A 27,095-nucleotide genomic window follows, 5' to 3' on the forward strand; every position below is an offset into this window, starting at 1 on the left:
GAGCTGCTCTAGAAAATTGATTAAACCCAATGAGGGGGTTGTGGAGAATCTCAGATTTATAGCCAGTCAGTCAGAAACAGAGGTAACAACTTGGACTAGAAGTCAGGGTCTTGTGGATCTAATGCTGTCTTCTGGTAGATTATGTGTTGACTTGCAGGATACTTAGCTGGTGTCCTGAGTATTGCCTGCTGGTTTGGAGGGAAACCCCCTCACCACACACGTTGAATATTGGGTTCAGAACCCAAAATGCCACCACCATAGAGTTTGAATAATCGATCTCCTGTGTGGATACAGTGAGCTGTTGGACAGAGACTGGAAAACTCAAACTGTAGTTTGACAATCTGATGACCTCACCAGGGTCAACCAGCACTGGAGAAGTTCAGCTGACACCAAGGCAGGTGAGTGCTGATGAACTGCTTGGCTGAACTGCCAAGGAGGGATGTATTCTTGGGACGGAATTCCTACACACCTTTGGAAGAAACAAACCTTTCGTCATCCTTTTAGTGAAGCCCAGGGAGACAGTTGTTAGTGAAAGAGCCATCTGCAGATAAGTCAAAAGCTTTTTAGTCTGAAGAGGGTGGGTGAAGAGCCAAGATTTTCAAGCTGGGCTTCCTCTAATTGGGGATGGTCCAGCCTCTCTCTAGGCCAAGGTAAGAAGCCAGCTCACCTTGGAGCAGATAGAGTACCCTTGTAGTTCAAGTGTAAGTCTCCATCATCCCTTGAAAAATGAGTTTATCTCATGCCTCCACTGTCATTCACTGAACAGATGTACTTTTACATTGCATGTTATTGCCATTACTGTGACCGCCATTCATGTTATTGATGGTCACAGTCTGGAATATCCAGACTCCAGTGTTCTTTAATAGAATGTTGCTTTCCACGTGTGGTCAATATAGAGGAATAAACATGGAAGTCAGTCACACTTTCCTTTACTGCCCTTACTTCTACCCTCCAAAATGCTTCTATATAAAGTGGTACAGTTATATAAAATGTTCTTGAAGGGATGTGTATAACTAAAGGGATTTTTACTGAGGAAAGAGGATTTTTACTTTACCTACATGCTTTTGTTGAAAGACAATTCTCCACAAACATTGCGCATTTCTGAACTGTGTGGATCCCTCTAAGCAAAGACATTTATAGCTGAATTAAGAATATTTGATCCACCAATTCCATTCTGGGGTATTTATCTGAAGGAAATGGAAACACTAATTTGAAAAGATGTATGTTCCCCCATTGTACGTAGCTCTTTGCAGAAGGCAGTTTGTCTTGTTACCTGAACAAAGCTGTATTTTAAATTTACCTTTACACCAGGTGCCCCCATGCTTCAGTAACCTCCAGCCCAAGCACACCTGTCAAATCTTTTGATCACACAATGCCTTGCCTAACATGTTGATTCTTTTCTTAAAGAAGTAGGAATGAGGAACAAGTTATTAATGGATGACTAGCTTTTTTCCCTCGGCTTCCCACGTGGCTCAGAAGTAAAGAATCCACATGTCAATGTGGCAAACGCAGGAGACGTGGGTTTGAGAAGATCCCCTGGAGGAGGAAATGGCAAAAGTCTTGCCTGGACAATTCCATGGACAGAGGAGCCTGTGGGCTACAGTCCATGGAGTCACAAAGAGTCGGACACAGCTGAGCACGCACACTCTTTCCCCCTCTTCCTCTCTAGTAATCCTATGAGCAAACTGCATGAACAAAACAGCGTCTAAAGAAAGATCACAAGTGTTCAGCAAGTCTGCACTCGGTGAACAACAACCAAGATTCTAACCCCGTCCCTAACTGATTAATTGTGACTCACTTCTCCTTTTTCCCTTTAAAAACTTTCATGGCTGAGCACAATCTTGGGAGTTGGTTCTGGGACACAGATCTGCATCTCTCCAGGTTGCTGAATAAAGCAACAGTTCCTTTTTCTAACCAAGACTCATCTCTCTGTGGGGTTTCAAGCAGTAAGTAGCCAAACCTGAGTTTGGTGACACCATGTTCAGCATTATTTTCAGTAGCTAGTGGGCTCCTATAAATATGCATTGCCTCCTCACTATTCCAGGTCACCAATATAAAATCACTGGATCAAACATATTACACTTTCACAGGTAATAGGCCTTAGGCCAATCACTGATATCAGTGACAGAAAGCCCCAGATCTTCCTGAGGAGGATATCCTGTTTCCTGCTCACACCACTAACCCTGCAAGGCTCACACCCCACAGGAGTCTGAACATTTGCCGTCTACCTCGAGCACCTTCAGAAACTCTCTGTTCCTCTTCCAGCTTCCAGACCTGGCCTTGGGGCCTGCAGATGTTAAAAGGAGGGACTCTTCCTCAGGCAACACCTCTAATAGCCACCTTTCAGCTACACAAAGATCTGGCAGCTTTGTGTGTGTGCCCACACAGAAAAGCATTAGCAGCTATGAAATTAGTGTGTGCTTATCCAGAAGTACTTCCTAGCTGCAACCTGCCTTCCTCTCCCCACCTAGAACATTCTACAGCTCCCAGCATCTCTCAGCTCTCCTCGAGGCCCAAGTAAATGAGGACACTTAGGCTCTAAAAACTTTACAGAAAAATCTAGATCGGTATATGCCTTCCCTTTCCTGAGGCTACTTCATGGAAGTTCCCCCAATTATCAAAATTTAAAAGGAAACCAAAGGCAGGTAAAGCTTTGCAGTAGGGCTGCATGTTTATCAAGAATCCACTTTTCAAAAAAAAAAGAATCCACTTTTCCCTCACACACGTTATTTCTCCCCCGCCCCTGCCTCCCCTCCCCACCACATAGATGTTCATCTCAATCCAGTGAAGACAGTGGACTGTGCGTTGAGATGGTGGCCAGTATGGCGAATTCCAGAGCTGCCTTTATGGAGACAGCAAAACTGTTCTGATAATCACCTCTGCACATTCCTCCAAGATGAAATTCAGATGATCCTCCCAGTTGTCTGCCCTGTCATTCACTAACAGAAAAGACTTTATGCTAATCCTCCATCTTCCGCCCAGGAAGGAAAAAAGAGCTCATCCAAGCCCTGTTGTGCAGTACCACCTGCCCATTTGTCCACAGCCAAGTAATGATGGATCTGGAGCTGAGGGGGATGAATGGGAATTGGGTTTATTTTATGAGCTGCAGAAAGTTGGCTGGGGAACCCAGCGGGAGTCTTAGCTGGAGAAAAAATGATTTTATCTTATGCTGTGTGTCTTCTCTTTAGAAAAATACATGGCATTATTCTTTCTTGAGATTGCGGGAGAAAAAAGGAAGACATATCCTCCAATTACTGGGTTGAAGGTCCGAGTTGCTTTCAGAGTTAGGCTTTTCTCTGTTTTTGGAGATGCACCACTCAAACCAAAGCCTGCCTGCTCAGACTGGTTGGTGGCAGGACCACATGGAGCCTGGAGGGACCCTGACAGAGGGTCCTTGGGACAGCGCTCAGTGGCCTGGAGTGGAGCCCACACTTTGGGCAACTTTTTGAATGGTAGAAAAGAGCAGCTGTCCTCAAAACTGAGGCTTTTCCGCATAGCAATATTCTGGCATACATTTTCATGGAAGTCACCAGTTATCTTAATGAGAATTTTGCTAAACAATTTAACACAGAACAGCTTTGCAGGATGTTATGAAGAAAAACACCATGTTGAAGTCTCCATGTTTAGTGTTGATTGATTGGTGGGAGACAGTTTCTAGGTTGCCTTCTTACTAAAGCAGTTTCCTTAAGTTTCAATTTGTACAAAGGGGAGGACAGCCTTGGTGTGGGCATTTGAAGAAACATCTCACTGGCAATTCCTGGCTGAAAAGCTACTGGGAAGGAGAGAGTTGCAGAGGAAAAGCGAGATTCATAGTACTCTTACTCACATAGTACTTACTAGTGAGAGAAATAGTGCTAACAGAGTCAGAGCCAAATGGGATTTCCTTCTTAGTGTAGCCATAACTTCTCACTTTCTCTTTTTAAATATTAACTAACTTATTAATCAATTTGTAAATTTTTTATTGACATGTAACATTATATTAGTTTTAGGTGTGCAACGTAATGATTTTATATCTGTATATCTATATAGATATCTCTATCTATATGGGCTTCCCAGGTGGCGCTAGTGGTAAAGAACCCGCCTGCCAGTGCAGGAGATGTAAGAGGTGCAGATTCGATCCCTGAGTCAGGAAGATCCCCTGGAGAAGGACATGGCAACCCAGTCCAGTATTCTTGCCTGCAGAATCCCAAGGACAAAGCATCCTGGCAGGCTGCAGTCCATAAAGTCACAAAGAGTCAGACACAACTGAAGTGACTAAGCAGTATATATATATATAGTTGTCTCTCAGTATCTGTGGGAACCCTCTTGGATACCAAAATCCATGGAAGATCAAGTCCCTTCTGTAAAGTGATGTAGTATTTGCATACAACCTAAACACATCCTCCTGTATACCTTAAATCATCTCTTGATTATATATGGTACCTAATACAATGTAAACTCTGTAAATAGTTGTGTGGCAAATTCAAGTTTTGCTTTTTGGAACTTTCCAGAATTTTTTTTTTATTTAAGTTTTTGATCTGCAATTGGTGAACCCAGGGATACAAAACTCATGTATGTTGCAAAATGTTCAATACAATAAGTTTAATTAACATCCATCAACACACATAGTCAAACTTTTATTTTCTTGTGATGAGAACTTTAAAGATTTGCTTTCTTAGAAGCTTTCAAATACACAATACAGTATTGTTAACTATGGTTGCCATGCTCTATGCTATTACATCTTAGCACTTGTTTATCTTATAACTGGAAGTTTGTACCTTTTGACCCCCCTCTCACATTTCCCCTACCCGTACCCCCAACACCCTACCTCTGGCAACCACCTATCTGTTCTCTGTAACTACGAGTTCATTTTTTCCTCACTGTTTTTATGCCACCTGAGAGGAGGTTGAGCGTGATAAGACAGGAGAATACAGAGGGAATTTGCTTGGGAGCACTAGAAAGCAAAGTAAAGCTGTCCCTTTATGGTGCTGTAACAGCCCAGACAGTGGCTCCTTGCCCACGCTGGGTGAGCCAAGGGCCACTACTGACCCTCATGTAAACTTTGTTCAAGATAAAGAATGGCAGTAAGACTGGGTGAGCAGAGCAAGGGCTGAACTTTATCTCTCTGCACCCCCTGGGATAGTGCACCAGACAACCCACAGGGCGAAAGAAAAGCCCCTGTGGCTGCGGAAAGGCCCCTGAACTTGACTGTCTTCCCTGAGGTCAGTCTTCCTGGGAGTCCCAGCCCTCTAGCCTGGACCACAGAGCCAGGACTTGAGACAACTCAAGTGGACGATGGCAAATGTCACAGCCACATAATTCCTTCCCCTCCACCGTCTTCTGTAAGAAGCCCTTTTCCCCTCAGAGGCCACTGTAATTAACCCAAGAGAGAATAAGCCATCCTTCTAGTCAAACAAGAAGCTGCCATCATGATTGACATATTCAAACAGAAATCCCATTTTCAGGGCTCACCCAATGTATGTATCCTTCTGTGTGAACATTCTTAAAGACGATGTTTTAAAAAAAAGAAAAGGAAAGAAAAGCTATATTAGTATTCCATTCTGTCTCTACCCTGTCTTCCTGTATCCATACTAGATCTGACAATTCAGTAATCTATATGAAGGAGCTGCTCTACTCATTAAGGAATCAGACAATGACAATCCTGTTGCCTGAGCCCGAGCGGGTGCAGAGCTGTGAGCTCCTTTGTCTAAATGCCACAAATTGTTATAGTTTAGCTCTGCACTTCAGTGTTGGCGTCATCACCCTTTAATGGGCCAAAGGCTCTGCTGTAACATTCACAAGGAGTAGCAACATATCTGATCTCTGTCCAGTTTTCAATATAATTATTTGCCAGAATCATATTAACCTGATGTATGACAAATGGATAAAATGGATTCATTTAGGTCTCCAGGAGTCCTCCTTCATTAACGCCAATATTTATAGCTATAATATCAATGCTACAATCCCTCCTCTTGTGAAACACAGAACAGTGGTGTCAGATTTCTCTGATGTTGTTGGAGGAATCATTTGTCTTTTAGTATAGCAAAGAGGGGTGGAAGAAACCTGGCCTGGAGTCCAGGCCCCTGTGAACCTTGATTGGCTCCTCTGACAATTCCTCTCATTTTAGAGAAAAGGAAAAAAAAAAACTAAAACTGAACACTTGCACAGAAACCCTACAGGTTTAATAAATTTCCTGAGGTAATGAGGCAGAACCAGTGAGACTGAAGTATTCAGAGAGCTGGTTCTGTCATTAGATTTTCTGGAATCCAATCCTGGCTTTACTACTTACAACACTAGCTTGGGCAAGACGCTGAATTTCCCTGAACCTCAGCTTCCTCATCCATAAAATGTGGGTTATTTGGGGGGCGGGAAATCCAGTGAATTAACACATGGAAAGTGCTTACAACAATTTTTGGCCCATAACAAGTACAAAGTAAATGTTACATAAAAGTATGATTACAATTGCTGTTATTACCTTGGCCCACTGAGAAACAGAGTTTTCATTTTCCAGGTTTGCAGTCCAGCCCAGAAGCTTTCACACCATGTTCTAAGGAGCACTGGGCATAGCAGGGGTGACTCAGGGACCCCAGAGGTGGAGGTGTGTTAGCTGTGGAAACAGCATGGGCAAAGGCCCATCAGAAAGGATTCCCTATAGGGACCTTCACAAGTCCACCCATTTCATGAGTTGGAATCTTAAATGAGTTTTCAACAGTGGGTTTTGACACTGAAATGAAACAGATTGAAAACCACGGCCCCAGATTGCTGGGACCTGTACAAGTCCCCCCGCTAATATAAGGGGCCCTAAGAGCACTTGTCTCTGCTCATCCCATTGGAAGTTTTAATTTTTCGGGAGTAACGTGGCTGGGACTTTGAATTCCTAGAATTGCCAGAGGTTAAGGTTGTTTCCAAGGGGTTGTAAATGGCTGTGTTGGAAATGTTCTCCATGATGACAACCAGACTGTGAGCTTTGCCTGCATCAGAATTAGCGGAGAGGAGCTGTTAATAGCAACAGATCCGAGTTCATTGTGTTGTTTTCTCACAGTGCTGTCTTCATGGCTGCACTTGATCCAGGAATCCAAGGCCCATTGTGTTCTCAGACTGTCCACGAGTCTCTGGGAGACCAAGCATCAGGTATCTGCAATCAGCTCACATACTGGGAGACGGCCCTCTTTGACTCCCACAAAGCCCTTTAGGATTGATTCACTAATTCTGAACAATAATGAGAATGTAATGAAGCCTTTTCTATTCATTCCAAAAGATCCAAGTAAACATCAATTTCATCCTATCATTTGTCTCCTTGGAACTTATCCCCTGTGAGTCTGTTCGATAAAGTTCAGATTCTTCAGCCTGACTTCTGGGCTGACCTAACTCAAAACAAACTTTCTGACAGAGCAGGTAAGCTTTACCACCAGCCTTCATGCCATCTGTTCCCCACTCTCCACTTTCCAAAACGGATTCATTTTTAAAGAGCTATCCCTGGCCCCTCTGTTCTGAGCTTTCTCTTGACTACTCAAAACACAATGATTGCTTCCTTCTTTGATCTACAACTGTGCATGTTCTGTCTGCTTTGCCTGCTGAGGCCATTATTCCATGAGGGCAGTGCTAGGAGTAAAGAGATGAAGGATAAGAGGCACCAGAGAGGAAGGTCAGTTGCAGTTACCAAGACAGGATCCTGAAGAATGGTATCTGGCTTTGGGAGATGGAGTACCGCTAACCTGACTCTCCCAGCACTTGTGTGTAAGTCAGAATTCTCACTGTAAAAAAATGCAAGCCATTCACAGCAGAATTCATGGGCTCCTTTCTTCCTCCATCAAGATGTCAGAGAAGCTTAATTAGTCATCAGGAGGTTGACTAGACATTTCAGCAAAGAAGGAAAATATTCTTGTGAACTATTTAACATGGGTTACAGTGAGAACTGCTTCCCTGGTGGCTCAGGTGGTGAAGAATCCGCCTGCCAATGCAAGAGATGTCATCTTGATCCCTGGGTCGGGAAGATCCCCTGGAGAAGGGCATAGAAACCCACTCTGTTATTCTTGCCTAGGAAATTCCATGGTCAGACGAGCCTGGTGGGTTACAGTCCATGGGGTCACAAAGAATCAGATATGACTTAACAACTAAACAACAACAGCGAGAACTGGCTACATTCCTTTCTCCTCACTAGCAGGAATGAGGACTCCACTAACCAAATGCTCTGGTCTCCAATTTCAGTGTCTCTCCATTGGACATTGTCATCAACAGTGAAAACATCTGCTTTTCTCTTCCCACCCCCCTCCAACTTTTCTAAGGTCACAAGGTTTAGTTTTTCCCTCTATAACTCATTAATGTGATCCTCTTATTTGAGAAATGTTTGTTGAACATCATTTACTATGTATGAAATGCTAGGAATATAAAAGTGAACAATACCCTAGATACTTCCACACCACTGGCTTTACTACAGTCAGGTTTTGATAAAGATCTAAGAGCCATTCTTTCTTTTTTAAGGTGACTTTGGTATATTTAATCTGAATCTGTTTAGGCCTTGATACCAGAATTCTGCATAGCACCGTTATCTGACTTTCCTGAGTGAATAGCTTATTGCCTCAACAGTATTTTAAGTTTCTAGAAGGCAGAGAACAACTCAGCATTTCTTATGTGTCTCTTAGAGTAGATAGGGTGTGTTGTGCACATCGTAAGAATTAAATATTTATCTCTTTACAAGAGACACCATGTTTCTTACTAGCCATAAGGCAAGAAATGGGGGAAGCTTTATGTAGTTTTATTTCAGAAATTCCCCAACCTAAGGCCCACATATTAAATCCAGCCAGGAGACATGTTTTATTTGGTCTACAGACTGTCATTGTTTGTTTTTTAATTGAGCCAACATTTTAAAAAATGGAGAGCTCTTACACACACACGCACATACACCCCTAGAATTCCAAGCTCCTTTGGATTTTCAGCTTCCTTTGAAAAACTGGAAGACCTGCAACTCTTGGCCTCATACCCAATGAGCAAAAATGCTGGCACAAGGTATGCAGGACCACTTTGGAGAGCACCGTTCCCAGTAGGCTGCGATCCCTGTCGTTCTGTATTTCATCACACTTCATCTGCCTCACTTACATAACAGCCCAATCCTGAGGTCTGTGACCTCGGTTTAACATGAAGCTGGTATATTGGGAAAGAAGAGGGGAAATAGGCCCCTTGACCCACAGAAAGAGAACAACTCTGAGCCAACCCTGAGTTTTCTTGTGCTCCAGAGATGAGGTCGGGCTGGAAGCTGGGCCTGCACCTCGGCTCTCTGTCTTCTCTGGAATATGGGTGTTCCCCGCTGGGGAGCCTACTGGGGCTCCAAATGTCCCGTCGCATGGAATCCAAGCTCTCTGCCTCCCAGGCCCTTCTCCAGCGCAGCCTGGACCCCCATCGCAGCAGTGTTTTTGGCTCATTGCTTGAGAATACGACTACACTGAAATCCTGCCAAGGCAATCTGCTGGGCTCACTGTCCCCTCCCTGATGCCTGCCTTTCTCATTCTCTCCTCAGGCATCATGGAGTGGAAGAGTGATGATCAGGAGGAAAATAAAAAAGGAAGGAAGGGAGAGGAAGACAGAGAGAAAATTTTTGGACAGGGAGTTTTATCTACTTCATCCTGTTTGATCTCAGGTCCCTGTTCACGAAGACTTTAGTCAAGTGTGTGAATGTGTTTGTGTTCACGTGTGTCGCACACGTGGTTGTTGTTTAGTCACTAGGTTGTGTCCAGCTCTTTTGCAGCCCCTTTGAGTGTAGCCCATCAGGCCCCTCTGTCCATGGGATTTCCCAGGCAAGAATACTGGAGTGGGTTGCTGTTTCCTTCTCTAGGGGTGTCTTCCTGACCCAGGGATCTCGTCTCCTGCTTGGCAGGTGATCTTTTCCTCTGAGCCACCTGGGAAGTCCCTGCTTATATGGTGTGTGCATGTGTGCTCAGTTGCTTCTGTTGTGCCCGACTCTTGGCGACTCCATACACTGTAGCCTGCCAGGCTCCTCTGTCCATGGGGAGTCTCCAGGCAACGGTACTAGAGTGGGTAGCTGTGCCCTCCTTCAGGGCATATATTGCACATGTGTGCAATTCTGCAACTATTAGTCAAGCTAGAAAAGGAAAAGCAATAAGAATATGAGTTTGTAACACAAGTGACAACCATTGTGCAAGATGAAGCTGCTTCCTTGTCAAAGTACCAAGTGTATGTGTGCCTGCACATGAACACATAGGAATGTACGTACATTTATGCTCACACACACATATTCATTTCTTTTCTTTAGATTATAAATTAATTATTTGCTTATATGGAAACTTGGAATGTAAAATCTAAATATGGGAAAGGAGAAGAAATAAAACTTAAATGTAATCTTATCACTCAGAGATAATTTTTCATCTATTTCCTATTTCTATGCATAATGCATATTTTATATAGCTAGAGTTTATATTGCATATTAAAGTTTACTAGCTTGCTTTTTCCCTCTTAAAATTATGTCTTAGACACAGCCTATTGACATAAAACACTTTATAGCCATCATTTTAGTATTTCCATTACATCCATAGTGAAGATCTTCATAATTTATTTAACCAATTTCTAATTTTTAAACACTTAGACTGAAAGAAGTTTTTTGACTTTTGTAAGATGATAAACATCTTCACCCAAGGATATTTGCATTAATTAAATCTCTTTTGGATGTTTCCAAAAATGGAATAACTGGACAGAGTAGAAGTACCTTTAAAATTTATAAGTTGCATATTGTTAGATTGCTTTCCTAAAGATGATGCTACTTTATCTTCCCAACACCCCAATTTGAAAGTAGGCTCTAGAAAGCTCACAGAACGTTTCAATTACACCTAGCCAAGATGTCTAACAATACACGAAGGACTCATTTTATTGTGTAATTTGTGTGTCAATAGAATATACCATTTAAGAATATCAAAGCCACTGGCTGAAAACGTGTTTGCCCAGGTGACACAATTCATTTCTCTTTCTAAAGAGAAATAAAAGAGTAAATCTCTTGTTTGTCCCCTGATACAGTTCCAGGATCTTCATCTCTCTCTAACCCCCCAAGCTTCGTTGCAGAGCGGACCTGCAGCATGTCACACAGGTGACAGAAGGGACACGTCCTGCACTACTGCCGAGCATAGTACCAGCCAGACGAGGACGTCCCTCAGCTCTGCCTCCGAAGCTCTCGCAGAGCCTGTGGTGCACCATTTTCCTCCTCCACCCGCTTCCTTACAAATTCTCTCTGGGTCTCCAATGCATCACTATCGCCTTTTATCCTTCTCATTCCAAACATCTCTTTTGAAGTGAAAGGGGAAAAATATCCCTCTAAAAGATACTTTTAGGTTTCATAACTGTGCTGTCTTGAGCTCTTAGATTTTTCATTTGTGTGCTTCCTTCTTATTACTGTTTTATTGGAGTATAGTTGCTTTATAATGTTGTGTTAGTTTTTACTGTACAGCAAAGTGAATCAGCTATACATATACATGTATCCTCTCTTTTTAGGATTTCCTTTCTATTTACACCACCTCAGAGCATTGGGTAGAGTTCCCTGTGCCGTACAGTAGGTTCTCACTAGTTATCTATTTCATACCTAGTATAACATGTGCATACATGTTAATCCCAGTCTCCCAGTTTCTGCCACCCATCCCCCCTTTTCCTCTTGGTGTCCATACATTTGTTCTCTATGGCTGTGTCTCTATTTCTGTTTTTGCAAATGAGATCATCTATACTATTTTTTTGGATTTCACATATGTGTGTTAATATACAATATTTGTTTTCCTCTTTCTGACTTCACTCTGTATGACAGTCTCCAAGTCCATCCACATCTCTACAAATGACCCAGTTTTGTCCTCTTTATGGCTGAATAATATTCTGTTGTCTATATGAACTGCCGTTTCTTTATTCAACCCTCTGTTGATGGACATTTAGGATCTTTCATGTCCTGGATATTATAAATAGTGCTGCGATAAGCATTGGGGTACATGTATCTTTTTGGATTATGGTTTTCTCTCAGTATATGCCCAGAAGTGTTTCCTTCTTATTATTGACATTATCATTTGCTCTTTGTTCCCTGTAACTTACATAACCGGTCTAGCCGGGGCTGGTATGTCACCAGCCACAGGAAGTTCTAACGGCCACTCTCCTGCTTCTGCTTGGAAAGAACTTTGCCCCATCCTGAAAACGGCTGGGGCTAAATGAGAGGAGTGTTCAAAGATAATCTTTGTTTTCCTCTGGCTTAGAGGTTTTTAAGATCCAGAGTTCATCTTCATAATTTCCAGTCAGTTTTCCATGCTGTGAAGTTCCTTGGTCCCCCATGTCAACAACTGCTTAAAGTTTACGCACAGGCCCACTAGGCATCCTGAAAGTTTCAGCTTGTGTAGAACTTGAACCCATACTGGGGGCCTAGATAAGGACCATTCACAGTGAGGTTCTGATGTTAAAATCCAATGATTCCTCCTGAGAAATAGTGAAATATCTCTGTCCCTGTTTTTCTTTGGGATTGTCTCTCTGTTTTCTGCCAGGCTGCTTATGTTTTCACTCAGCAGTTTGTCTCAAATGGTCATTTCCTCAGTCCGTGGATTTTCCATGTTAATTAAAAAAAAATTCTCAGTCTCTCTGTCTCTGAGCTTCAACTCTGTTCAAAATCCCAATATACGGAAGATTTTGAAACTTCCTCCTTTGTTGGCCAGCAAAGAGCAATTGGCAAGCCTGAACACAACCTGTATTTCCCTACTGTTCAAAAATTATAGATCTATAATAAATTCTGAGTCATAACATCAATCATTTCCCTTGGCTGCAGCTCTCTGAGGATTTTGCTGTTTCACTGAACTAATTCTCAGGGAGACATGCTCTGTGTTCCAGTCTTTGAAATTCTGGGTTCAGATGAGACAACTTGATGGGATGTCCTTCTATTTGTGGGGCAAAAAAAGCACTCATCACTGTAGGTGACTGGTGTAAGTTTCTTTCCTGTGAATTAAAAAGTCTGCCTAATAGACTTTAGAATTAAATTCAATATATCTATTATAAATTTTTCTCATAGTATAAATTCAGATTTATTATAGAAAATTTAGATTTATAAAAATTAATAAATAAATGAAAGTCAATAAAAACTACCTGTAATTCACCACAGATATCTATTTTTTTGCATATATACTTCCAGACATTTAAAAGATCTGTTTAAATGGAAATGGAATTTTACAATTTGGTAATCCTTTTTCTTTCGTAGCACAAGTAATGTCTGCCTTGGATTTGAACATCAGAATGGAAAGTCTTAATTTTTCCTGAAGTCAGGTGAGAGCAAACCAAGAATAAATGCAATAGCTTATAGCTCAAGTTGTGTGCTTGTCACACTAATTCTTTTTCTTGTTTTTCTAGTTTAGATAAACAAAAGTAAAGATGAGAAGGCAGAGAATAAAGGAACTTATGTCTGATCAGGTGATCATGCTGTCTCCCTTGAAACTGCATCCTGAGCCAGTTATTTTTCTCAAGGAAGGAGCCTCTTCTGAGTAACATGACAAGTCTTATGTAGCTTGGGATTCTTGGGCAGGCAACAGTTAATGGTAACATAATTCTGCTATGAGAAGTGGCCCATAAAGTTGCCTCCTGTTGGAGGGTCCTACTTTGATTTGCAAACACTTAAGTGGGTGTCTCCAATATGCTACTGGAGATCAGTGGAGAAATAACTCCAGAAAGAATGAAGGGATGGAGCCAAAGCAAAAACAATACCCAGCTGTGGATGTGACTGGTGATAGAAGCAAGGTCCGATGCTGTAAAGAGCAATATTGCATAGGAACCTGGAATGTCAGGTCCATGAATCAAGGCAAATTGGAAGTGGTCAAACAAGAGACGGCAAGAGTGAACGTTGACATTCTAGGAATCAGCAGACTAAAATGGACTGGAACGGGTGAATTTAACTCAGATGACCATTATATCTACTACTGTGGGCAGGAATCCCTCAGAAGAAATGGAGTAGCCCTCATGGTCAACAAAGGAGTCCAAAATGCAGTCCTTGGATGCAATCTCAAAAATGACAGAATGATCTCTGTTCGTTTCCAAGGCAAACCATTCAATATCACAGGAATCCAAGTCTATGCCCCAACCAGTGATGCTGAAGAAGCTGAAGTTGAATGGTTCTATGAAGACCTACAAGACCTTTTAGAACTAACACCCAAAAAAGATGTCCTTTTCATTATAGGGGACTGGAATGCAAAAGTAGGAAGTCAAGAAACACCTGGAGTAACAGGCAGATTTGGCCTTGGAATACGGAATGAAGCAGGGCAAAGACTGATAGAGTTTTGCCAAGAAAATGCACTGGTCATAGCAAACACCCTCTTCCAACAACACAAGAGAAGACTCTACACGTGGACATCACCAGATGGTCAATACCAAAATCAGACTGATTATATTCTTTGTAGCCAAAGATGGAGAAGCTCTATACAGTCAACAAAAACAAGACCAGGAGCTGACTGTGGCTCAGACCATGAACTCCTTATTGCCAAATTCAGACTTAAATTGAAGAAAGTAGGGAAAACCACTAGACCATTCAGGTATGACCTAAATCAAATCCCTTATGATTATACAGTGGAAGTGAGAAATAGAGTGCCTGATGAACTATGGAATGAGGTTTGTGACATTGTACAGGAGACAGGGATCAAAACCATCCCGATGGAAAAGAAATGCAAAAAAGCTAAATGGCTATCTGGAGAGGCCTTACAAATAGCTGTGAAAAAAAAAGAACAAAGGAGAAAAGGAAAGATATAAGCATCTGAATGCAGAGTTCCAAAGAATAGCAAGAAGAGATAAGACAGCCTTCCTCAGTGATCAATGCAAAGAAATAGAGGAAAACAACAGAATGGGAAAGACTAGAGATCTTTTCAAGAAAATTAGAGATACCAAGGGAACATTTCATTCAAAGATGGGCTCGATAAAGGACAGAAATGGTATGGACCTAACAGAAGCAGAAGATATTAAGAAGAGATGGCAAGAATACACAGAAGAACTATACAAAAAAGATCTTCAAGACCAAGATAATCATGATGGTGTGATCACTGACCTAGAGCCAGACATCCTGGAATGTGAAGTCAAGTGGGCCTTAGAAAGCATCACTATAAACAAAGCTAGTGGAGGTGACAGAATTCCAGTTGAGCTATTCCAAATCCTGAAAGATGATGCTGTGAAAGTGCTGCACTCAATATGCCAGCAAATTTGGAAAACTCAGCAGTGGCCACAGGACTGGAAAAGGGCAGTTTTCATTCCAATCCCAAAGAAAGGCAATGCCAAAGAATGCTCAAACTACTTCACAATTGCACTCATCTCACATGCTAGTAAAGTAATGCTCAAAATTCTCCAAGCCAGGCTTCAGCAATATGTGAACCGTGAACTTCCTGGTGTTCAAGCTGGTTTTAGAAAAGGCAGAGGAACCAGAGATCAAATTGCCAACATCCACTGGCTCATGGAAAAAGCAAGAGAGTTCCAGAAAAACATCGATTTCTGCTTTATTGACTATGCCAAAGCCTTTGACAGTGTGGATCACAATAAACTGGAAAATTTTGAAAGAGATGGGCATATCAGACCACCTGACCTGCCTCTTGAGAAATCTGTATGCAGGTCAGGAAGCACCAGTTAGAACTGGACATGGAACAACAGACTGGTTCCAAATAGGGAAAGGAGTTCGTCAAAGCTGTATATTGTCACCCTGTTTATTTAATTTATATGCAGAGAAATAAGAAATGCTGGGCTGGATGAAGCACAAGCTGGAATCAAGATTGCCAGGAGAAATATCAATAACCTTAGATATGCAGATGACACCACCCTTATGGCAGAAAGTGAAGAGAATGTAAAAAGCCTCTTGATGAAAGTGAAAGTGGAGAGTGAAAAAGTTGGCTTAAAGCTCAACATTCAGAAAACGAAGATCATGGCACCTGGTCCCATCACTTCATGGGAAATAGATGGGGAAACAGTGGAAATAGTGTCAGACTTTATTTTGGGGGGCTCTAAAATCACTGCAGATAGTGATTGCAGTCATGAAATTAAAAGACGCTTACTCCTTGGAAGGAAAGTTATGACCAACCTAGATAGCATATTGAAAAGTAGAGACATTATTTTGCCAACAAAAGTCCATCTAGTCAAGGCTATGGTTTTTCCTGTGGTCATGTATGGATGTGAGAGTTGGACTGTGAAGAAGGCTGAGCGCCGAAGAATTGATGCTTTTGAACTGTGGTGTTGGAGAAGACTCTTGAGAGTCCCTTGGACTGCAAGGAGATGCAACCAGTCCATTCTGAAGGAGATCAGCCCTGGGATTTCTTTGGAAGGAATGATGCTAAAGCTGAAACCCCAGTACTTTGGCCACCTCATGCGAAGAGTTGACTCATTGGAAAAGACTCTGATACTGAGAGGGATTGGGGGCAGGAGGAGAAGGGGATGACAGAGAATGAGATGGATGGATGGCATCACTGACTCAATGGACATGAGTCTGGGTGAACTCCAGGAGTTGGTGATGGACAGGGAGGCCTGGCATGCTGTGATTCATGGGGTCGCAAAGAGTCAGACACGACTGAGCAACTAAACTGAACTGAACTGATAGTTCTTCTGTGTTATCTTGCCACCTCTTCTTAATATCTTTTACTTCTGTTAGATCCATACCATTTCTGTCCTTTATTGTGCCCATCTTTCCACGAAATGTTCCCTTGGTATCTCTAATTTTCTTGAAGAGATCTCTAGTCTTTCCTATTCTTTTGTTTTCCTCTATTTCTTTGCAGTGATCACTGAGGAAGGCTTTCTTATCTCTCCTTGCTATTCTTTGGAACTCTGCATTCAAATGAGTATATGTTTCCTTTTCTTTTTGCCTTTAGCTTCTCTTCTTTTCTCAACTATTTATAAGGCCTCCTCAGACAACCATTTTGCCTTTTTGCATTTCTTTTTCTTGGGGATGGTCTTGACCACTGCTTCCTATACAATGTCACAAACCTCTGATGGTAGTTCTTTATGCACTCTATGAGACCTAATCCCTCGAATCTATTTGTCACTTCCACTGTATAATCGTAAGGGATTTGATTTAGGTCATACCTGAATGGTCTAGTGGTTTTCCCTACTTTCTTCAATTTAAGTCTGAATCTGGCAATAAGGAGTTCATGATCTGACCCATAGTCATCTCCTGCTCTTGTTTTTGCTGACTGTATAGAGCTTCTCCATCTTTGACTGCAAAGAATATAATCAATCTGATTTTGGTATTGACTATCTGGTGATGTCCACATGTAGAGTCTTCTCTTGTGTTGTTGGAAGAGGGTGTTTGCTATGACCAGTGCATTTTCTTGGCAAAACTCTATCAGTCTTTGCCCTGCTTCATTCCGTATTCCAAGGCCAAATCTGCCTGTTACTCCAGGTGTTTCTTGACTTCCTACTTTTGCATTCCAGTCCCCTATAATGAAAAGGACATCTTTTTTGGTTAGTTCAAGAAAGTTTTGAAGGTCAGCACTCAAGATGGCAGAGTAGAAGGATGTGCGCTCATCCTCTTCTGTGAAAACTCTAAAAGTACAACTTGCTTCTGAACAACATTTGACAGGAGAATGTTGGATCCCACCAAAAAAATATACCCCATGTCCAAGCAGGAGAAGCCCCAGCAAGATGTTAGGAGGAGTGAAATCATGTTTAGAATCACACCCCATACCTGCCAGAGATGCTCAGAGGGCTCAAACAAAAGCTTGTGTGCATCAGGACCCTGAGATCCCACAGAGTCTGAGCCAGACCTGCCTTTGAGTGTTTGAGTGTCTCCTGTGGAGGTATAGGTTAGCAGTGGCCTGCTGCAGGGACAGGGGCTCAGGGTGTAGCAGACCTGGGTCATAAAGCATGTGATATAAGCCCTCCTGGAGGAGGTCATCATTAACCCCACCATAGAATCGCCAAGCAGACAACCCACAAACTAAAGAGCAATTATACCAAATAAATTATCACATTGTTAAGAAAGTTCTAGGACCCACAAGAGATTTCCCAACCTGGGGATCTGACAGAGGGACTGAGAACCCCCAGGGAATTTGACTTTGTAGGCCAGTGGGATTTGATTAGAGAACTTACTCAGGACTGGGGAAACAGACTCTTGGGGGGCACAAACAAAACCTTGTGTGCACCAGGACCCAGGAGAAAGGAGCAATAACCCCACAAGGGACGGACTCAGACTTGCCTGTGAGTGTCCAGAAGCCTCCAGTGGAGGCGTGGGTCAGCAGTGGCCTGCTACAGTGTCGGGGGCACTGAGTGCAGCAGTGTGTGCGTAGGACCTTTTGAAGGAGGTGGACATTATCTTCATTACCTCCACCATAATTTGGTCTTAAGTCAAACAACATGGAGGGAACACAGCTTCACCCATCAACAGAAAATTGGATTAAAGATTTACTGAACATGCCCGCCCATCAGAACAAGACCCATTTTCCCCCATGGTTAGTCTCTCCCATCAGGAAGCTTCTGTAAGGCTCTTATCCTTATCTCTCAGAGGGCAGACAGAATGAAAACAACAAAACAGAAATCAAACTGATCACATGGACCACAGCCTTGTCTAACTCAATGAAACTGTGAGCCATGCTTTGTAGGGCCACCCAAAACAGATGGGTCATGGTGGAGACTTCTGACAAAACATGGTCCACTGGAGAAGGGAATGGCAAACCACTTCAGTGTTCTTGCCTTGAGAACCCCATGAACAGTACGAAAAGGCAAAAAGATATGATACTGAAAGATGAAACCCCAACAAATGGAAGAGGTTAACTAACTGATGAAGCAGTCTTCATTCCAGAGAGAAGGTCACAGTTTTATAACCTCAAGAACCACAAAAGCTCATCAGGTCATGCTAAAGGGATTCAGGCCCTACACACTAACTGATCATTATCAGCAACTCTGCCTTTGAACCACTGCTATAAAACTCATTACCAAATCTCTCCCTTTTAGGACACTCAGGTTTTGAGGTCATGAGCCCCTGTGTCCCCATTTGCCTGGCAAAGCAATACAGTGTGTCCCCTACATACAAACGGGTTACATTCTGAGTGTGTGTTCATAAGTCCAATTTGTTTGTAATCCAACAAGGTTAGCCTCAGTTCAGTTCAGTCGCTCAGCTGGGTATATAACACTGTACTGTAGTAGGTTAATAATACTTTTCACACAAATAATACATAAAACAACACAAAAAATAAAGAAAACATTTTAAATTTTACAGTACATTACCTTGAAAAGTACAATAGTACAGTGTAACAGCTGGCCTACAGGGGCTGGCATCAAGTGAACAGCAAGAAGAGTTACTGACTGGAAGAGGGAGATGGTAGAGCTAAAGGATGGTAGAGCAATGAGAGATTGAGGGCAAGCTGCAATTTCACTCATGCCTGACATTGATGCCACAGGTTCTGGGTCCCGGCTGGATTCAATTCTATCTACCCTCTGGAAAAAAATGATCCAGTGGTGTCTGGGTTGTTGTACTGCTCAGTTGCTAAGTCGTGTCCTTCTCTTTGCGACCCCATGGACTGCTGAGTGGTAACTCTTTTTCTATCATCATAAATAACATGGTAGCACTGGATTGCATTCTGAATGGCTGCTGCAAATTTTGTGTACCATTCTCTGGGTCCTGTGCCTCAAAACCCTAACAGTGCTTTCTCACATAAAGAAAATCTTGCCATTTCCTATATCGTGAATCTCTTTGGTTCTTCAGTTACATCTTCTGCCTCTTGTCTCTGTCCTTTTCCTGTGTCTCCAGTTCCATCAGATCTTCATTACCAAGCTCCTTGTGTTGTACAGCAAGGAGTTCAGTGAAGCTGTCCTCTTACAGATCTAGCTCTAGCTTCTCGCTGAGGATCACTATGCTGTTGAAGACCTCTTCAGACTCCTCATCCATCTTCTCAAATCCATAGAAATCATGAACAAACTGTGGGCAAACGTTCTTCCAAACCCCATTCATGGTGATGGCTACCACCTCCACCAAGCAAAGTCAATGTTTTTGGAAGGACTATAACATTTACAAGGCCACTGTAGATGTTATAGTCCTTCCAAAATGGTCAAAAGGTTGTTCCTGATTTGTCACTTGCCTTTGCTGCCTGACAAAAAGTGTGACGTAAATAATATTTCTTGAAAGGCACTATAACTCCTGGCCCATAAGTTGGATGTGTGATGTAGTATTCAGTGGCAGACGCACTATTTTGATGTTGGAACGAAAGTCACCCATGAATGGGGGGTGGCCTGAAGCATTGTTGAGCAGTGAAAGAATGTTGATGGGACACCCCTCTTCAAGCAATACTTCCGTATCTCTGGGATAAAGTGGTAGAAAAACTAGTTCTGAAAAGTGGCCTGTTAACCCAGGTTTTGGGGTTGCTCTTTGACACAAAATGAAGAGACCCCTTGGCTATGTTCTTTAGGGCTCTTGGGTTCTCCAAATGGTAAACAAAGAGAGGCTTCAGCTGCTGGAAGAATTGCCACCAAACATCAGAGTTAACGCGTCCTTTGTTGCTTTATAGCCCGGCATCAACTTTTCCTCCTCACTGATGTAACTTTGGTCTGACATCTTCTTCCACTACGGTCCTGTCTCAGCCACATTAAAAATCTGCTTGGGTAAAGACACACCTTCATCAATAATTTCTTGAAGCATTTCAGAAAATTCCTGGGTAGCTACTGTATCTGTATTCGCTGCCTCCCCAATTTTACATTGTGAAATTTGGCTCTAACCTCCAACCAATGAAACCAGTCATGGGTGGCATTAAAAGATGCACCCTCTGGTTCTTCACTGTGCTTCTTCTTCATGTCTTCATAGCTTTCTTTTAAACCAGCATTAAGCTGAGTGGGACACAACACTGATGCTGATCCTGCATGTACACCCTGAGAAGTTTCTCCATCTCTCCATCACTTTTTCCATGCTTCTTCGATATTATCTTTGACATCACTGACACAGCAGACTTCACATGTTCCATCGTCTTGTCCCTGCTCTTTAGAATTGTGCTGATGGTTGAATGATTCATGTTATAAGAACAAGTGATGCCTACAACTTTTTGCCTTGCTCCACTCTCTCAGTTTACACTTTTGTTTCCATCATTATTGCTTCTCAAATCTGAGCAGTACCAGTTACATCACTGCTATTTTTATGCTTGCTTCCGGACATCTTGGGCTTGAAATAAAGATACTGTACTACTGTGCTCTACACAGTACTGCGAAGCACCTAAAAGCACAACCACGTGCAGAGGCTGCAGGCGAGTGATGCCAGACATGGGAACTAACTTATGTGAGTGCACATGTGAATGCACATTCACATCTTTGAAAGTTTGAAGGTTGAAGGTTCATATGCAAGGGAATTACTGTAAAGTTATTCTTTTCTACTTTACCCAAAACTCCATCTCCAAGATTCAATTCAGCACCACTGCATAGAGGCTGAGTTTTGGCAGCAATCTTAGGTAGTTTATAGAGGTGAACTTGTTATCCTTTCCTCCCTTTTAATCATCATGGTCAACATTAAGAAATATTTCTACAACTATACTGCATGAGACAGAGCTTACCTTTATTTTAAAGGCTAATGTTTTTGGATAGATTAATTGTGATGCTCATACAAATATAAAGTGAACACATGCCAAAGATTTTATTTAACTCATTAATTAATGAGAAAGTCAATAAGATGATACAATTGGTTCAAAGGAGAATTCAGAGCAGATATCTATATTTAGACATATAGATATACAAACAGAAATACTGAAATGAATAGTTGAAAAACTGATGATGATCCATCAGCAATAATCAATTGCATTCAAGTAGACACAATTTGTCTGTGTTTCTCTGGATACAAATCATTTGCATTTTCATCAGTTTTCTGCAACTTACATAATTGTAAAATAGCTCAAAGATGATGAAAGATGGAGCTGAGGCCTTGACTGGAGTAATCTCCAGTAATCTTTATTGCCTATTTTAAAATCATTCACGTTTCTAATTGGAGTCTGTGTGCCCCTGCATTAGCTTCGTGATTCTTTTCACTCTAGCTGTGCCATTAAGCAAAGTCCATGCAGGAAAGGAATATAAAATTCCCAACGGGAAAGCCATCCTCACGCAAAAGTTTATTGCCACCAACTCATTAGATCATGAACAGGTTCATGGGTGACTGGAGAGAAGACAGAAGAAGGGGTTGGCTCTTTGGTTGAGTTCCCTCAATGGCATCAAAGTATCTGAGTGGTCTGCTGGGTCCCAGAGAACACAGGAGACCAGAAATGTGAACCATCTTCCTTCAGATCCTTTTCTTTCAACAGCCCTGGGTTAGGATCTCCTTTGCTGGAGTGAAACTGTGACACCCAGGTCACCTATGAGACTGAGCCAGAGGGTGACTGCAGGGCAAGATGGACCAAATTCACACCATTTCAATACACAATCTTTACAGCCTAAACAATTTAAATACTTAAAATATTTAAATCATTCCTGCCAGCATAAGTTTCACTGGGATTGTAACATCATCTAATTTTAACCACTACATTAAAAGTGTTTTCAAACAGTCCTACCAGTGTTCAACTTAAATCCTCTCTTGAAAATACTGCACTCACATAACTACTCAGCCTAATGAATGGTCTCTGGAAACCATCAAGGGAGCAAGCTTGCATAGTTTCCCATTAGCTGCAGCAAACCAGCCCACAAGGGGATTTCCCAGGCTGCCTGGGATTTCCCAGACCCCTTGGATGGTGCAGAGTCCTCACAAAGCAGATATTTGTTTCAGAGACACCCTGGATACTCACCCAGATCAGACCATCTTACCCGTTTCCTGAGAAATTTGTATGCAGGTCAAGAAACAACAGTTAGACTGGTTCCAAATTGGGTAAGGAGTATGTCAAGACTGTATATTGTCACGTGCTTATTTAACTTATATGGAGAGTATATCATGCAAAATGCTGGGCTGTGGATGAACCAAAAGCTGGAATCAAGATTGCTGGGAGAAAAACCAATAATCTCAGATATGCAGATGACACCGCCCTTATGGCAGAATGTGAAGAAGAACTAAAGAGCCTCTTGATGAAAGTGAAAGAGGAGAGTGAAAAAGTTGGCTTAAAACTCAACATTCTAAAAACTAAGATCATGACATCCGGTCCCATCACTTCATGGCAAATAGATGGGGAAACAATGGAAACAAGAGACAGACTTTATTTTGGGGGGCTCCAAAATCACTGCAGATGGTGACTGCAGCCATGAAATGAAAAGATGCTTGCTCCTTGGAGGAAAAGCTATGACCAACCTAGACAGCATATTCAAAAGCAGAGACATTACTTTGCCAACAAAGGTCCGTCTAGTCAAAGCTATGGTTTTTCCAGTAGTCATGTATGGGTATGAGAGTTGGACTACAAAGAAAGATGAGTGCCAAAGAATTGATGCTTTTGAACTGTGGTGTTGGAGAAGACTCTTGAGAGTTCCTTGGACTGTAAGGAGATCCAACCAGTCCATCCTAAAGGAAATCAGTCCTGAATTATCATTGCAAGGACCTGATGCTGAAGCTAAAACTCCAATACTTTGGCTACCTGATGCGAATAACTGACTCATTGGAAAAGACCCTGATGCTGGGAAAGATTGAAGGTGGGAGGAGAAGGGAATGACAGAGGATGAGATGGATGGCATCACTGACTTGATGGACACGAATTTGAGTAAGCTCCAGGAGTTGGTGATGGAAAGGGAAGCCTGGCGTGCTGCAGTCCACAGGGTCACAGAGTCAGACACGACTGAGTGACTGAATTGGATACTCACTGGTAATATTTTTCTCTAAATCAGTTAGAATCTAGCCTGATTGAAACAAGACATTCTTTCCTGAGTGAGAGTTTTGTGTCTCCTATAAAGAGGGGGCAAAGAGGAGATCTACCATTGTGACACCAAGAAATGTGCTTTCCCAGAAGATGTGGCTTTAACAGAGGAGTTGAGCAAGAGTGTGGGTGGAGATACTGGACAGCTTCCTGCAACTTGTGAGTCAGCTCATTATCATGCAGTTTCACCATTTTTTTGGAGGGAACTCCCAGGACTTCAGCTGCACGTATATGCCAATGTTATATATAAACGATTTCTAAAATCAAAGCCAGGGTCACTGTGATATGGGACTTTCTACCCCCACAACTCCTTGTCATCTACTAAAATAATTCTGAAGGCTATGCTGGGGTCCACACTCATATTCTTTCATATGTGGTTTACTACGTATTCTCAATTTCTAATTTGTGGCTCAAGAAGCCTTGCGACATGGGCAAATTTCCCTTTGACTATGTATGTGAATCACCCATCTGTACACGAAGGGTGGGGTTACCAAATGGTTTTCCCAGTCTTTCTGACTTTACATGTTCTTTTGCAATTCTCCAAACTAAGTCTGAATTTCTTAAAAAGCTTGTCAAGAGCCCTGTGCTTGGCCAAGCCCTTAGAGGATGACAGCCTTGCACTAAAGCTCATTTCTCAATTAAAAGGAACTACTAGAATTATTAACTCTGGTGACTCAGACGGTAAAGTATCTGCCTACAATGCAGGAGACCCAGGTTTAATCCCTGGGTCGGGAAGATCTCCTGGAGAAGGAAATGGCAACCCACTCCAGTATTCTTGCCTGGAAAATCCCATGGACGGAGGAACCCAGTAGGCTACAGTCCATGGGGTCACAAAGAGTCAGACATGACTGAGCAACTTCACTTTCACTAGAATTATTTATTTCACATCTGTCTCCCTTGGTAGACATTAAACTCCAGAAGGACAGGGTAGATTTCTTCCTTACTTAGCACTATCTCCCCAGCACCTAACACAGTGCCTGGCACATTCTATGCATTCACTAAGTATTTGCCGAACAAGTGAAAAAGGGCACCAGGGGCTTGGGTTCTTAGCTGCTAGACAGTGGCAGCAAGGAAGCCTGCCAAGGTGCGACTGGGCAAGCTTCCCGAGCTGCTCTTACCTCTAAGGCAGAAGAATACTTCAGGCACCTGTGATCATTGTCTGGACCCTCTCTGACAGCTGAGGCTGCGGCATTTGCAATATTCTATCCCTAAAACCTTCTGAGCTACAACTGCATATTCTGAGATGGACAGAGCGACACATCCTCTACGCAGCTCTATGCCTTCCTGGCTCTATCTGCAGAAATTCTGGGTGGGCCCAGGGTTTCGAAGTCTGCCTCTCACTTCTCCACCCTGTGACTGACCAACTGTGACTCCACTCACACTGCTCACCCTCACTGCACTGGATACTCTCAACCCAATCCCAATGCAAATCAGCAAGTCAGAACCACCACCTGGGCACCAGGCCCAGGGGACGAGTGAGGTCTGAACCACACCCTAGTCGCCCTTACCAGCAGTGAACCTGCCTGGTGGGGGATTTTCCCACCAGGAGGAAAGGGCAATTTGGGGTGTGGAGGGTGTGGGGTGTAGGTAGGCCAAGCCATGACCCAGAGAAGTAAACTTTTAATACTTTGATACTTTGCACAGAGGGCAGTCCTACCAGAGGGGCTTCCCTGGTGACTCAGTGGTAAAGAATCCACCTGTCAATGCAGGAAATGAGGGTTTGATCCCTGGGTCGGAAAGATCTCTTGGAGAAGGAAATAGAAACCCACTCCAGCATTCTTGTGTGGAGAATCCCATGGACAGAGAAGCCTGGTGGGCTACAGTCCATGGGGTTGCTAAGAGTCCGAGAGAACTAAACAGCAACAACAAGCCCTGCCAGAAATGTCCTTTCTGTTTACAGAGCTCACTATCCTTTGTACGCTGCTCAGTCACTGCATGTTATACAGAAGTGCAGGACTTGGGCTTTGTGTAAAGTGCAGGACTTTCTCTGCTCGTGTCTGCCCTTGTGTGGGAAGTCAATGGGGCTGCTGGAACTTTCTTCTTCCAGGCTTGTCCCAGAGGAGCGGGAAGAGCCCAGAGAAGATCTGAGAAACTTCCTCTCCCCTCTGCGTCTTGGGCAGCACTGTTCACTGAGTGGAGAAAGAGAGCTGTGCCCCCTACAAATATAAACGTCCTCTCACCAGAGCATGAAGCAAGAGATTGTCACCTAACATTAAACTGAAACTTTAGTAACAGTCTTAAGCTTAAAAGCTTCCCTAATGGTCTCCACAAGCATTGTTTCACTCTTGAAATCTGTGATCTCTACTAGAGGTAGAGATCAGAATTAATTAGAATATTCCGAATTTGAAATAATAGTGATTGGGGGACACACAGGGATTGAGTGGGGATGGATGACAGAGACAGAGCTCAGCTGTTCTCTGACAGGCTCATTCTTTGTCTATAGGGCTGAAATGTTTCCCAGGATAAAAGTATCTGATTAACATCATTTTTCCATAAACACTGTCAGTAGATTATGATCAAAGGCAGTGTGCACTTAAACAAAGATGTGTGGGAGTGAAAGCATTCTCTTCCTTTCCTTTGTCGAATCTCTTCTCAGACTCACGATCCTAGGCCTTAGGGAAATCTTCTATGAATGATGTCAGAAACCGTTTTCAAATGTCCAGCCGTTGACAGTTGATACACATCTCCTGGATGGGATGAAAATGAACAAAGTGCCTCTGTTTTGTAAACTGCTGAGCTGAACGTGTAATTATAACATGTATTTGAAATTTGCATTTCAAATAGTCCTCAACTGTTTTTCTGAGTGTTTCAATCTCTATAGCATTGACACTCATCCGATTCGCCTGGGTTGTAGATTTCATTTTATGCATCTCTGCAGTCTTTTCTTCTTCTTCAACACAGTATTTTACAAAATCTTTCTGAAAGTCCTTTCTAGTGTTGACAAAAGCACGTCCTCTCTCGGAACTTACAGGGAAAGGGAAAATTGGATTTTAAAATGAATCTGTGTGTGCATGTGAGTGTGGGCATGCGTGGGTGCAAACTCTGGAAAGGACCGGGGAGGGCAAAGGACAAGTGATGGCAAAAAGTGACTCTCTTTTCATAATAATAAGTCACAGAAATGGAGACAATTTGATCCAGGAAGGCTTACTGTACTTCCTTGGAGTCATTTACATATTGCTAAGTGATCTGCATATCGCTGGGGCTACCAGGTCCCTGCACTGCGTTCCCTAGGCCTTTCTTCTCCCTTTTTCCCACTAGGAGGATGTTAATAATTAAGCTAGCAGGAAAACACTGAGAGAAAACAAAAAAGGCAGCAGCAGGAGCTCAAAGTCACCTCTTACTTTTAACTCC

The sequence above is a fragment of the Bos javanicus genome, chromosome 1, assembly GCF_032452875.1.
Source record: "Bos javanicus breed banteng chromosome 1, ARS-OSU_banteng_1.0, whole genome shotgun sequence".
Taxonomy (NCBI): Eukaryota; Metazoa; Chordata; class Mammalia; order Artiodactyla; family Bovidae; genus Bos; species Bos javanicus.